The sequence below is a fragment of the Cebus imitator genome, unplaced genomic scaffold, assembly GCF_001604975.1.
Source record: "Cebus imitator isolate Cc_AM_T3 unplaced genomic scaffold, Cebus_imitator-1.0 Scaffold115, whole genome shotgun sequence".
Lineage (NCBI taxonomy): Eukaryota > Metazoa > Chordata > Mammalia > Primates > Cebidae > Cebus > Cebus imitator.
The window spans coordinates 2,009,059-2,022,252 of record NW_016107430.1 but is presented as its reverse complement, the minus strand read 5'-3'; the positions used below and the strand labels follow the sequence as shown (position 1 = coordinate 2,022,252).

The window sequence follows — 13,194 nt, the reverse complement described above, 5'->3', positions numbered from 1 at the left end:
GAGTTGGGGTTCCTGCAGGGAAGCCCTGCAGCTGCAGTGTTGGCTGTCACCTCTCCCCCAAGGATCTCAGATGGCTGAAACCACAGGCAGCCACAGCAGCAGTAGTGATGGCTGCCCCTACCTATGGGAACTCAACAGGCTTAGGCTGATTCTAGCCAAGTGGCTGTTGAAAATCTGCATGGCTTTGTGGTTCAGATTCAAGGCCCATGTGGCATGGGCTCCTGAGTAAGATCTTCCAGTCCTTGGGTTACACACATCCGGGGCAAAAGCACTGTTTCCCAGGCTGAGTAGCATGTTTACTGAGTGCCTCCCTTGGCTGCGGGTGAGGGCCCCCTGTCCCATGTGGCTCCCAGGTGGGCTGCTGCACCACACTGCTCTGTCTTCTTCTCTGCGGGTCATGCTAGCCACCTAGTCAGTCCTAACAGAACCTGGATACCTTGGTTGTCAGTGCAGGATTTGCATGCTGTTTTGGATCTTTTTGATGGGAGCCTCCAATCGCCACTGCTTGTAGTCCCCAAATAAATATTTTAATAAAAGAGACAAAAATAAAGTTAAAATGAGCATACTGAAGGCCATATAAATGACACTTTCATGGAACACTTGTTATTTCAAAAAATTTGGAACATGTTATATTTCCTTTTTCTACATTAAAAATTATAGAGCCCTGCATAATGGTATGTTCCTTTCTATATTCCCACATTTGGGTGTTTGCATTCTCTTTGTTAGTTCTTTTTTCTTGTGTTTTTTTTTTTGGTCTAATTTGATGTTAGTTTTTATAAATCATTGATCTGAATGCTTAATTTATTTTTATTTCTTATTTAGTAGTAACATCAATTATAGTCCATATCTTATGTTATTTGACATAAACTGTTCCTTTTGTTATTGTTTTTGTATTCATTTTGCAAAATCAGGTTAAATTTCTTTTCTTTATTTATTTCTATTTTTTTAACCAGTTATTACTTTAAAAAGTCTTTTCTATGTTCACATAGTTCATTTTTTGATTGAATATTTTGTTTTTACTTCACATTTATTGCATTATGCATATAATCATTTGATTTTTTTGTTTCAAAATGCTTTGAAGTTTCTTTTTCTTGTTCTTGTATGTGCTAATTTTAATACATGTTCCAGGGACATTTGGAAGACTGTGTTTTCCACATTTGTAGGGTACAGAGATTGCTATGTATCTAATAAATTAAACAATGATATTAATGATGCAAGTCAGAGTTTCTATGTCCTTCTTTATTTTTTGTCCCATACGACAGGAGTATTAAAGGCTTCTATAGTGGCAATTGCTTTGTCAGTTTCTCTTTATATGTATTTTAACTGCTTTATTGAGCTATAATTCACATATCATATAATTAACCTATTTAAAGTATATAATTCAATGGTTTTAGTGTAGTCACAGAGTTCGTGACCATCACCACAATAATTAATAGAACATTTTCCTCACTCCAAGAAGAAAGCTCATATCCATTAGGAATCACTCCCCATTCACTTCTTTCTTGAGACCTAGGCAATCATAAGCCTATTTTCTGTGCCTATAAATTATCCTTTCCTAGACATTTAATATAGAAGAAAACATGCATTATGTGATCTTTTGTGACTGAGTTCTTTCACTTAGTATAATGTTTTCATGGTTTAATCTATATGGAAAATGTATCAGTACATCACTACTTTTTATTGCCAAACAATATTCCATTGTATGACTATACTAATTTTATATTTAATATTTTACACATTTTAAAATTGCATTTTTATTACATAAAATGCAACAATCCAGTAAAATTAGAAATACAGATATAGTCTCCTGAGCTTTCATATATGTTGATTTTTATTAGTAATCTTTTTTCAATACAATGTGCAACTTCATTCCCATTTATAGTCTGATTATACAAGTGCTAAGTGGGGAAAAGATCTGGAAGAAATATATTTTAAAAGGCAAAGCTATAAAAATAAGCACATGCAACAACATCTATGATGATGGGGCAAAGTATCCAGGAAATAGCATAAGATACAATAATTTGGAGGTTTAAGCTGATGTTCTTTCAATCATCTTTGTGTTTCGCTCTATGTTTAAGGCTGCATGTGAACTCAATGTAATTAAAATGTCCTTTTTTTGTTAATAGGGACTTCGCTGTAGAGCTCATTCACTTCCTGTTGTTGTCAGCAGTTCGCTCAGGTAGTCTTCCTGAATGGTTCCTGTTGCTTCTTTATAAAAGCAGACTAAAGCATTGCTGATGACATCTTCAGGATCTGTGCCATTAACTTCTCACCAAACAGTAGGGCACTGGTGAAATTTATAAGCCAAGAACCCCATTCATTACAGCATCTTGGTATACATTACTTGGATTCTGATGAAGAGAGAAGCAAACATATCATGCACATCTTTCTTGTTGAAAGAATCTCTATTCTGATCAATAATGTCAAAGGCCTCTTTGAAATCTTGAATCTGTGAATAGCCAAATGTGGCAAACACATTGAATATTATACTTGGAGAGTGCTTCTTGGTGGCCTTGGTCTTCGTCCTTTTGCTCAACATGGTGGCTGTTAAATTTCACTGCCAGACACTAGAACCAGAGCTGCCCTACAAGATGACTATTGTCTTGATGAGCACTGGGCAGTGGCTCAACTGGTTGCACACTGGCATTTCCTGCCTCCAGAGATATACCAGAAGGCTTGGTAACACCAGTTTTTATTTGTTCACTTATCAGTTGATGAACATTTGAATGTTTTCTCTTTTTAGCTATTAAGAATAATGCTGTTAAGAACATTGGTATGCAAGTTCTTGTGTGAATGTAAGTTTTCATTTATCTTGGTCATATACCTAGAAGTGAAATTGCCGAGTCATATGGTAACTGTTTAACATTTTGAGGAACTGCCAAAACTGAATTCCAAAGTGGTTGCACCATTTTACATTATATCAGCTTGAGTATAAGGGTTCCAACTTCTCCGCATTCATGAAAATGCTTGTTACTATATTTTTTTATTATAGTCATCCTAATGGGTTTGAAGTAGATTCTCATTGTGGTTATGATTTGCATTTTACTAACTGCTAATGATGGTGAGCATCTTCTTATTGGAAATTTACATATATTCTTTGACAAAATATTAATTGATATCTTTTGTCTAATTTTTGTTGAGTTTATTTGTCTTTTTATTGTTGAGTTGCAAGCATTCCGTATATATTCTTGATACAAATCCTTCATCAGATCTGTTATTTGCAAATACTCTCACTCCATGGTTTGGCTGTCCTTTCACTTTCTTGATGATGGCCTTTAAAACACAAGAGTTTTTAATTTTCATGAAGTCCAATTTATTTATGCTTTTTTTTTTTTTTTTTTTTTTTTTTTTTTTTTGTTTTTTTTTTTTTTTTTTTTTTTTTTTTTTTTTTTTTTTTTTTTTTTTTGTACTTGTGCTTTTGGTACTGCACCTAAGAAAGCTAAGCATAACCCAAGGTCAAAGTCTCTTCCTATTTCCTTCAAAAAGTTTTATATTTTTAGCTCTTACATTTAGGTCTGTGATCCATTTGGAGTTAATTTTTATGGTGCAAGGAAGAAATTCAAGTTAATTCTTGTGCTTGAGGACATCAGGTTGTCCTGATACAATATGTTGAAAAGACTATTCTTTCTTCATTGGATTGTCTTGGCCGTCTTGTCAAAAATCAATTGACCTCAAATGTATGGGAATTTCTTTTCTCAACTTTCAATTCTATTTTATTGATCTAGATGTCAATTTATGTGTTAATACTACACTGCCTTAATTGCTGTATTTTTGTACTAAGTTTTGAAACTGGGAAATGTGAATCTTCCTACTTTGTTCTTTTTTTTAAAGTATGTTTTATGTAATTGGGGTCCCTTGCAATGAGCCTGGACTAGTATTGGCTTATCCATTACTACAAAAAAGGCTGCTGGAATTTTGATAAGGATTGCACTAAATCTGTAGATCTGTTTGAGGGTTATTGTCATCTCTACAATATTAATAATTCCAATCCATAAACATGAAATACTTTTCCATGTTTTAGTTCTTTTTTATACTCTTAAAACAATGTTTTTAGCTTTCAGAATATGTTTTCCACTTTTGTTAAATTTTTCCAAAGTATTTTATGCTTTTTGTTTCCTTAACAAAACAAAGGATGTATATGCTTTAACATCCAAATTTTTATACATGCTATCCTTCATTCTATTGATCTTAGAATGTTTTATCTATTAAGAAATATTGAGCTCTAGTTAAATAGTTGAAGGTATATTCTTTACTCTTCTTGTATTTGCTAGGCTTTTCATATGTGTTGATATACATATTGGAATCCTTGTACTTTTAAAGTTTCTCTGATGCCAATGAAGTCACTGCATTTTCATCAAAATGAGGCCGTTCTTAGTTCCGACTGGCTGAGGATATCAGGGTTCCATTAGATGTTAGTTTCTTGAAAGACAAATCCTTGAGTATTAGAAGCCTCATATTTAATTAACCATCAACAATTTTGGAGAAATTGGTTAAATTAAAAGTAGAACAGAGCAAAGGGTGACATTTGTTTCTTGGTTCTATTAGGTCATTCAGAAAATTATTATTTTTATTCTACATTTTCTACTGATTATTTCTGCATTATATGCTATTTATATTCTATATAGCCTTTTTTACAGCTTATTTTTTTTCAGAATTAGTATTAAAGCTAGAGAATTTTCAGTGTCTATTCTGACTGCTATTGCTGCAAGTTCAGAGTTTAAAGTGCCATCACTGATAGTCTCCCTGGATCTCGTCATGCATATTTCTATCTCTGTCTTTGTCAATTTTGTGCTGCTATAGCAAAAATACATGAGACTGGATAACTTGTAAAGAACAGAAGTGTATTTCCTCACAGTTCTGGAGGCTGGGAAATCTAAGATCCAGGCACTGGCAGGCTTGATTGTCTGGTGAATGCTCTTCACAGGGCAGAAGGCAAAGGGCAAGCTACCTAATGCTGCACGAATCCCCTTATATAAGAACTTTAATCCCATTCATGAGAAAGGAGCTCTCAGGGACTGATCACCTCCTAAAGGCCCTACCTCTTATCACATTGGCAACACCAGAGTTTTGAAGGGGATGCTCATTCAAACCTTAGCATATACATAGCACAAAAAGAAGAGAAAAACCCTATAGAATCTCTGTGTGGGCAAGCAGCAAGTTTGCTTATTTACTGTTGTGTATATCTTTGTGTCTAAAGATAATGCCTGACAGGACTGATGCTCAACATTGTCCATGGACTTTCTGTTTTGTGTTCTGACTTGAACTGAAATAACAGGTACAGATGAAAGTAAAGAGTTTCAGGTTGGGTCCATCTTGAAAACCCCTTCCTTCTGAAAATTGTTGATTTTATTCTATCTTACCATTTTATACTATTAAAAATCTCACATGTCCACAGCACCACAGGGGTTTTTCCATTTTAATCACTTCTTTCTTTCAGTGTGAGGGCCAGTTTTTCTATACACATTATTTTAGTCTAAGTTTTGGTATAACAATATAAAATGATATTGATTTATTTTTAAAAAATAAAAAATGCATAAAATCCCATGACTCTATCATAATTTCCATTTTTTAGTATTTTCTTTCAGTTTTCCACATTTCTATATTCCCCAAGTGGCAATCATTCTGAATATACTACTTCGTAGGCTCTTCCATTTAACATAACATTGCAGCATTTATTCTTGCTTGTGCTTGGCATTTATAATTTTCTGTCTTAAGAATCTTCAGTATTTTATGCAAATCAACATAGTTTTGAGCATCATAAGAAGTATAAATTATGTTTTCCTAATAAATAAAATGTTCAGAGTACATATTTGGAAAATATCACAAATCTGGTACTCAGGTTGACTTTTTTTCCAACTCATATTCCTGATATCAAGTCCTGAGCTTATTATGTTATTATTACATAGTGTCTTCTTTAAGGCTTTGGGACACCTGTCTGCCAAATGCCATTGTATTAGTTTAGCCCCTTCATTTGTGACAGTTGTGCTACTTTATTTGCCCAAAGTGAGAATAGGGAAGCTTCTCTGTTGTGGTCATTCCAGTAATGCTCATGATGCTACTCTGTTTCAGTCATTCCCATAATGCTCATGATGTCATTTCAGGTGTGTTTGTTTTGCTTTCTACTTATTTACCTTTAGTTTCAAGGCAAGTTGGGTTGATTAACCATCACTGAATATGGACCACTATTTCTTTGATGGCCCCAAATTGGGAAACTCTCCCTAATCCAACCAATTTTGAAAAAGGCATCAATACTGATTTAGCTTGAAACATGATTTGACCTTCCACAGAGTACTTTCTGAGTATGCATTAGTATTCATTTCTCAGCAAGATTTTTTAGAGACTTCTTGTCCAACCATTTCATCCCCAGCTTCCAGGTCATACAGTTCCCTTCTTTGTAATTATAGAACTCCAGTGATTCTCTTTTCAAGCACTACAACTTTCTTGTACATAACAGCAACATGCTCTTTCCTTCCTCAGTAGGATGGCAACTTAAAGTTACATCTAGTTACAGCAAGCAGAGGTAATTTTCTGATCCTCCTTAAAAAACTGTTGTCCAATCTTATAGTTTACAATATCTCCTGATTTTGTCATAATTCCATCTTAACATTCCATTTTTTAGGATAAGGTGGCAAGCTGTCACTGGAGCAAAAATTAAGCTAAGCAAAACAACTGCAATTAAAATTACTTTATAGAAAAGGAGACTATTAAAAATGACACAAGAAGATCAGAGTGTACCTCAAATTTAGATGTTCTAACAGTGTGTGAGAAAAGGAAATTTAATATATAACCCTCATTTCTGTAAGGATAACCTGAATAGTTCCTGGCACAAAGTAGATATTCAATAAATATGCTGAACAAATTAATGAATGAACAGCTGGTATGTATGGCTTTCCTCCTTGTTCATTGATTCATTGATTTCTTTAGCCATCACTTCTAGTAGGTAGGGGTCTTTTCCTACTGGTTGATCCCAATCTTCTTTCCTGAGAGAGAGGAGCCCTAGATAGTCTTCCATTTATTTTGCTATTGCTGTAGTTTGACATGGAGTCCTCTGGATTCTAACAGCACTATTCCAGCTCCATGGTACCTCAAAACTCTACTGTTCCTTAAGAATTAAAGCCAATTTCCATTAAAATAAAACCATTATGTTGTCACAATCTGGATACCTTCTTAGCATTCTTTCCCAGCACTAAAAGCTCAAAAGAAGCAAGGTATAGAGCAATGGGTTTGAGGACAAAACATTTTAAGGTGAGTCATTAAATACACTTCTAATTAGCTATACCTCCATATTCCCTAATAGCTGCTTACCTGGCCTATGCCTTTCATCCTACATAGCTCCCATTTGGAGTTTCTACCATGATATTTCCTGTGGCTAGGAGACTTCTTTCCTGCTCCTTGACATAAAATGCAATCAGTTATACAAATGAGCTAAGGCTATAATATGACTTAATTAACAGCATTTGGATTCATCGTTATATCCCTACCCCTTGCTGTAAATTGCAAGGAAAGGAGTGGAGTGGAACAGCAAATCCTCTTCTTCAATAACAACTAATTGAAAATACATGCCCTGATCCTTCAGTGGCTCATTCATTCTTTCTATATAAAGGGGGAATAGAAGACGGTGACTTTTTTAATTGTTTATTATTATTATATGCTTACCTTTACGTAAATTCAGTTGTCATCAGTTTGATTTATTCATTTTTGTCTGGTCACCATGGGTCCTAATTTCTTTTCTCAGGGATTGGAATCTCCATTCCTTCTCCGATTGCCCCTCTCTCCAGTCTATGGTAATTAATCAATAACTACAGGCTTCTGTCAAGGCTCTCAGGCTAATCATGTTCCAAGCAGGTAATATCATCTGCCAGTAAGCAGATGGAATGAAGTAACTGAACTTGACTTAGGCCACTAGAAGACTGTGTGCCTGGACTGCTTTATTTTGGCTCCTTTTGTAACTGCCTTAAATAAGCTGATCTGGGGTTTGTAATGGCATCAAAGTTAGAAACTAAGGATCTTATTATATAGAAAACAGCCATATGAACTTTGTAAATGTACGTCTTGTAGGCATTGTATTGAGGCCTCAGTTTGTTATATTACATAGTTTCTTCTATGTGAGGATTCAAAATAAAATTCCTTCATGTCTGAATCCAAGAAAGACTAGACTTCCTCTCAGTATTATTGTGAATCTAGTAATTAATTATAATTTCATTTTTGCTCTGGGAAATGAGTTGTAAGTATACCTAATTTCATGAAAGTGTGCCAGATATTATAATTTTTTGCATAATCCTGTCTTTGCCTTATTTTTTTGCCTTTGTCTTTTCACACCAATTTTCTTGTTTATTTTAAAGTTTTGTAATATTTAATTGCTTACTTTTCTGTAAGCTCCCTCAGATTCCTCTTCTTTTTTTGAATAAGGTAGATATGCATCTATAAATAAATGGTTATGTAATTAAACAAAAATTTTAATATTCTATATTTGGTTCAATTAGTTTAAAACACTGTTATTGAAATAATATTGAATTTAAAACAAATTATAATACACCTAATAGTATCTGAGCTCTTAGAAAACATTAAAACTACATTGTTTTAAAATGTATATCCTGTTCATTCAAAACTTTTAAAATCATTTAATGTTTTCTGAATTAATTTTTTTCTAAGCCATATTTTGTAATTACTCTAACTTTTTATCATTGAATTATCATTGAATATTCTAAGTACTTGGGACAATCTGGAAGTACACAGATGAGACTTTGTTTCCTGTTTATGTTTTTATTTTTATATTTTAGACTTTGTATATCTATATTTTCTGTGCCTTGAGATTGAAACCTCTTCAAGGTCAGGGTCTGTAACGACTCCATCCTTCACCATTCCTCAATAATAAAGTGCCTTCACTATTTACTAGTGAATGAAATTGCTTCTCTTGGACCGTGGTTCCCTCACTGGTAAAATGTAGATAGTACAGTATCCTCTTCATAGGGTTGTTATGGCTCATTTAAAAGGTTAGTCACATCAAGCATTTATAACTAATGCTTTGTGGTGTGTTAATAATGGTAACAGAAGCAACTTTAAGTAATAAGCCCCAAATCTCAGTTGTTTTATGATACAGAAATTTATTTCTTACTCCATAATGTAATCAATGATGATGAAGGGTAGGCTTTGCTTCATACAGTAATTCAGGGACCAGAATTATGAAAGATTTGCCATTTTTAACATGTAACTTTGAGGTTTCCACTGGTTTGTGTGCATATATTATATGTATATACACACACAAATATAACGTGATGGTAGTGGTGTATATTTGTATGTGTAAGGGTTAAGGAAGAATATAATGATAGATTTTAATGGTCCAGGCCTGGAAGTGACATACATGGTTTCTGCCCATATTCTATTGGACAGGTCACATGGTCTTACTTATGTTTGAGTGTGACTGGGAAATGTAGCATCTATGTGGGCAGCTTCTTCCTAAGAATAACTCTTTCTTACAACAGCATAGCATGATTCTACAGTGGACAACTTGATGTCAATGCCTCACAGATACATAAGAAAAGAATAAATGTTGAGTGTTGTTTGTATATTTTTGTATGGCACTTAATAAACTGAATAAAATTTACAGTTTACTTGGTTGGCTTTCCAATGAGGCTGGGAATTCTTTGAAGTCATATAGAGCCTATTATTCACAGAGTCTTTGATGATTGGCAGAATTGCTAAACAATCTAAGTTCTTAACAAATTCTTGGTGAATGGATGCCTCTGGATGGCATACATTTAAAGAATAAGTGACTATCTGATCTGATGTGGGATATACTATTATAATCACCATTAGTATTAACTGAAAATTGCAAGTAGGTCTTTTACAGTTGGAATTTTAAAGTTCCAAAAAAGTGAACCATTCTCCTTGCTTAGCCCTACGAGTATCAACAATCTAAAGAAAAATAAAGATGTGAATCTGTAGAATAATAGATGCTGCAATAGCAGTTATGACAATGTAGTTGGCCCCACCAAAACATTATAACAAGTTGCTACTGGCTTTCCATTTCTCCAGACCCTTTTGGAGACACTCAATACAGCCCTATGTGTGTTTGCAACTTATCAATAATTTTGTCATCTAAAATAAATATTCAGAGTTATGAGAATCTGCTTAGAATGACTAGGCTTTCCACCAGTGCTCCTCCAGTGGGTGTTAATGCCTGCTTTTCCAATGAGATTACATTCAAGCTAATAAGGATCAAATATTGAACACAGTGCCATATTTCTTCACCATTTGTTCCTTGGTACTTTTATTAAAATCATAGAAGAGAACAGGACTCCAGTAAAAGGCAACAGAATTTGTGATCTATTCTCTGCATTCCCTGAGTCTTGCAGCTGCATTTCTCGTGACATGGAATGCCTTCTCTTTTGTAAGGAGGTCAAGGCTGCAGATGGAAAAGTAGCAAGGACTGTTTTGTCATTCTTCCTCTGGAGCCTTCATATCTCCTCCTTCTTGTTCTTCTGAGGCTGAGACAAAAGGAGGGTCCTAAATAGTAGGAGAAAAATTTTATTTAATTGTTTGTAGTCTTCTTGTAGTTGGATGCATACTGTCTTATGTCAGGCATACGTTTTTGGCTTTTCTGTGGAATGTATTGGTGAATCCTCAAAAATGCTCTTGTGTAGACACCTGTCATGCATAGCTCCCTGGTATAGATGCATTCTCCAACTAAACTCCTGACACCCTCAATTAACTTCTGTCTGTTGCAGAATCTGTATAGCATCTCATTGTGTCATCTTTGGCATAAGCCTATTAAGACAACTCAAACGTGGCTACTTGACCCTTAGGACACTCATACATTCTTATGGTGCCAAATCATGGACAAGTGTCTCACCCAAGTTAAAATCCCCTTCTCCTTAAAGTGTAGACTATGGATAATCCAGCCAGCTTTCCCCCTTAAGACTTTCACAGTAACCAGTCTGTGTGTTCATTTGTGCCCTGAAACTCCTGGGAACACATATCAGACTCTTTCAATATTTTTCTCCCTAGTTTTATTCTGTTCCTGTAGCAGCATGTGGCAGGCCTATAAATTTTTGTTGCTCAAAGAACATTAAACCAGTGTTAACATGACTTCTTTTCTGGTGCCAAGCCAATTTTTAAGTTCTCTTTCTCTTAGCATGATAGAGGGGAGGCACTACCCCCCTCCAACTCTCTTTCTCAGCGGGTGGGAGGAGAAAGAAAAAAAAAATTCACTTGTTTGAAAATTCTCCTACCAACTCTATTCAATAGCCATTTGAATTTCTAGTCTTACATAGACCAGAAGCAGAAGGTGATGATGGTGGGGGGTTAGGGAGGATTTCAGTCATTGAATTGCCACTTCTGTCTTCTAGTGTAGCATGGATTTATCTTGCAATTCTTTTAAAAATGTTTATTTAAAGTAAGTATCTACTCAAATTTTTTTTTACAATTGCCACAGATCAAAGTATTGCATGGTCTTTAATTAGTTTTGCCAATACTGAATTTACCTTTGTAATTTTCTTGACTCTCTTTCTTGTATTCTGATTTTGTTTGTGTGTTTTATGCTTTGCTGTGTGTTTGGATCCTTCTGTTGTTTTAATGAGTCATATCTTGTAAGTTTGTGTTTGGATTTAACTTTATTTCCATAACTCATCAGATACGTATCATGAAAACCTGTTGTCTTGCCATTAACAACCTGTCTCTGATTCTGAGAAAAACAGCAACTTGTATGATTATGTGTATTTTAACTAGGTTTTCCTGTATTTATGAAGTAGGTATGTTGCCTTCTGAGTTAGAATGGCATCTATTACTACTTGTCTCCCCTAAATCAGTTAGTTCGTCATTAATTTCCTACTCCAGAATAACTACTGCATCATTCGTGATAGTGCCCAGATAGGTAGCCATAGAGAGAGAAAAATAATCTAGGGATATGTTGTATTGTTTTTACATGTAGGTCTTCAGCCAAAATTCTGAAAAGATAAGAGCAAATATTTCATTCAATAGTGTGTTACTCAACCAGAGAACATAATGGTATGTTTTCTTTTCTGTAAAGTATGACAGAAAATCTTAAGCGACTTACCTAGGACTTGATGCATATTATCATGAACTAACAGTTGACAACCACAAAGCTGAGTAAGACATAGATGCTGGGAAGTGGGCTGAGTATGTGGATGATTCTTTTTTGTACTAGCCTAGCAGAACACATATTCCAGTTTTCTCTTCAACAAAACTGCAAATGACCACACAACTTTAACCCTCAAAGTGATTTCTAAATATTCAAAATCTCTCCCCCAAAGTTAAATATACAGATGCCCATGGTCAGCTGTACTTAAGTAACAGGGACATTTCAAGGACTAGATACAATAATGATTTTTTCTGACCTTGATATCATAAATATATTCTCCGGCTAAAGTCTTTCTGAGGACTGCTATTGTGCCTTACTTTTATCTCTGTCCTTTTCCACCATCCCAGTGGGGCTGAGCGCAAGATCTCTAAAGTGTTGTCAAATTTAGTTCTGGAGCCTGCTGGGAATCCTGAATCATTTTTACTTTCTAGGGAAAGTAGCCAGTGGTTTGATTCCTTCGTCAGTGTCTTCACTTTATAGAAAAATTCCTCAAAAAGAGTTGCCTATATTAGCTATTTCTAATTCCTCTACTTACAGTCTCTTGAGCTCACACTAATCAGTAGTTTGGTTTCTCCTGCATTGAAAGGGTCTTGCCACAGTCCTTGCCTATCTCCATCATACCAAATCCAGAAGTTCATGATGATTCCTCATCACATTAGGTCTATCAATATTAAAAGAGCTGATCCATCTCTTCTTGAAGCTCTTTCTTCTCTTTGCTACCTCTCTTAGTTTTTCTTTCATTTCAATTATCAGTCTAATTTTTTTCTGCTCATTCTTTCTCATCTCTCAAAACCCAGACTTTAGATCTCTTCTTTGGTTCGACTCTTACTCCCTAGGTTATCTTCCCCAGTTTCAGGGTTTTAAAAGCCATCTTAACTCTGACAACTTCTAAATTTGTATCTACAACTCACGACTTTTCTTCCCAAATCCTTCTTATAGACCCAGCTGCCTACTCAACACATCCCCCTTAGATATAAAGTTGTTATCTCAGGCTGAATATGGCCAAAACATAACTCTTAAATCCTAAGCTCCCAAATCTGCTCCTCCCACAGTTGTCCTGTCTCAGTGATTGGAAGTTGCATCCTACCAGTTGC

At 34.9% G+C, this 13,194-nt stretch overlaps 1 long non-coding RNA gene and 1 pseudogene across 1 annotated transcript; both read right to left on the bottom strand.

Moving 5' to 3' along the window:
* Positions 1-2,045: 2,045 nt before the first annotated feature.
* Positions 2,046-2,539, bottom strand: LOC108311458 (annotated as a pseudogene).
* Positions 2,540-10,238: 7,699 nt separating this feature from the next.
* On the bottom strand, positions 10,239-12,969 carry LOC119472722. Its single transcript, XR_005201901.1, has 2 exons — positions 12,652-12,969; positions 10,239-10,506 (listed from the first exon to the last, which is right to left on the bottom strand). It is a non-coding gene; the product is annotated as an uncharacterized LOC119472722 (long non-coding RNA).
* Between the last annotated feature and the right edge of the window lie 225 nt (positions 12,970-13,194).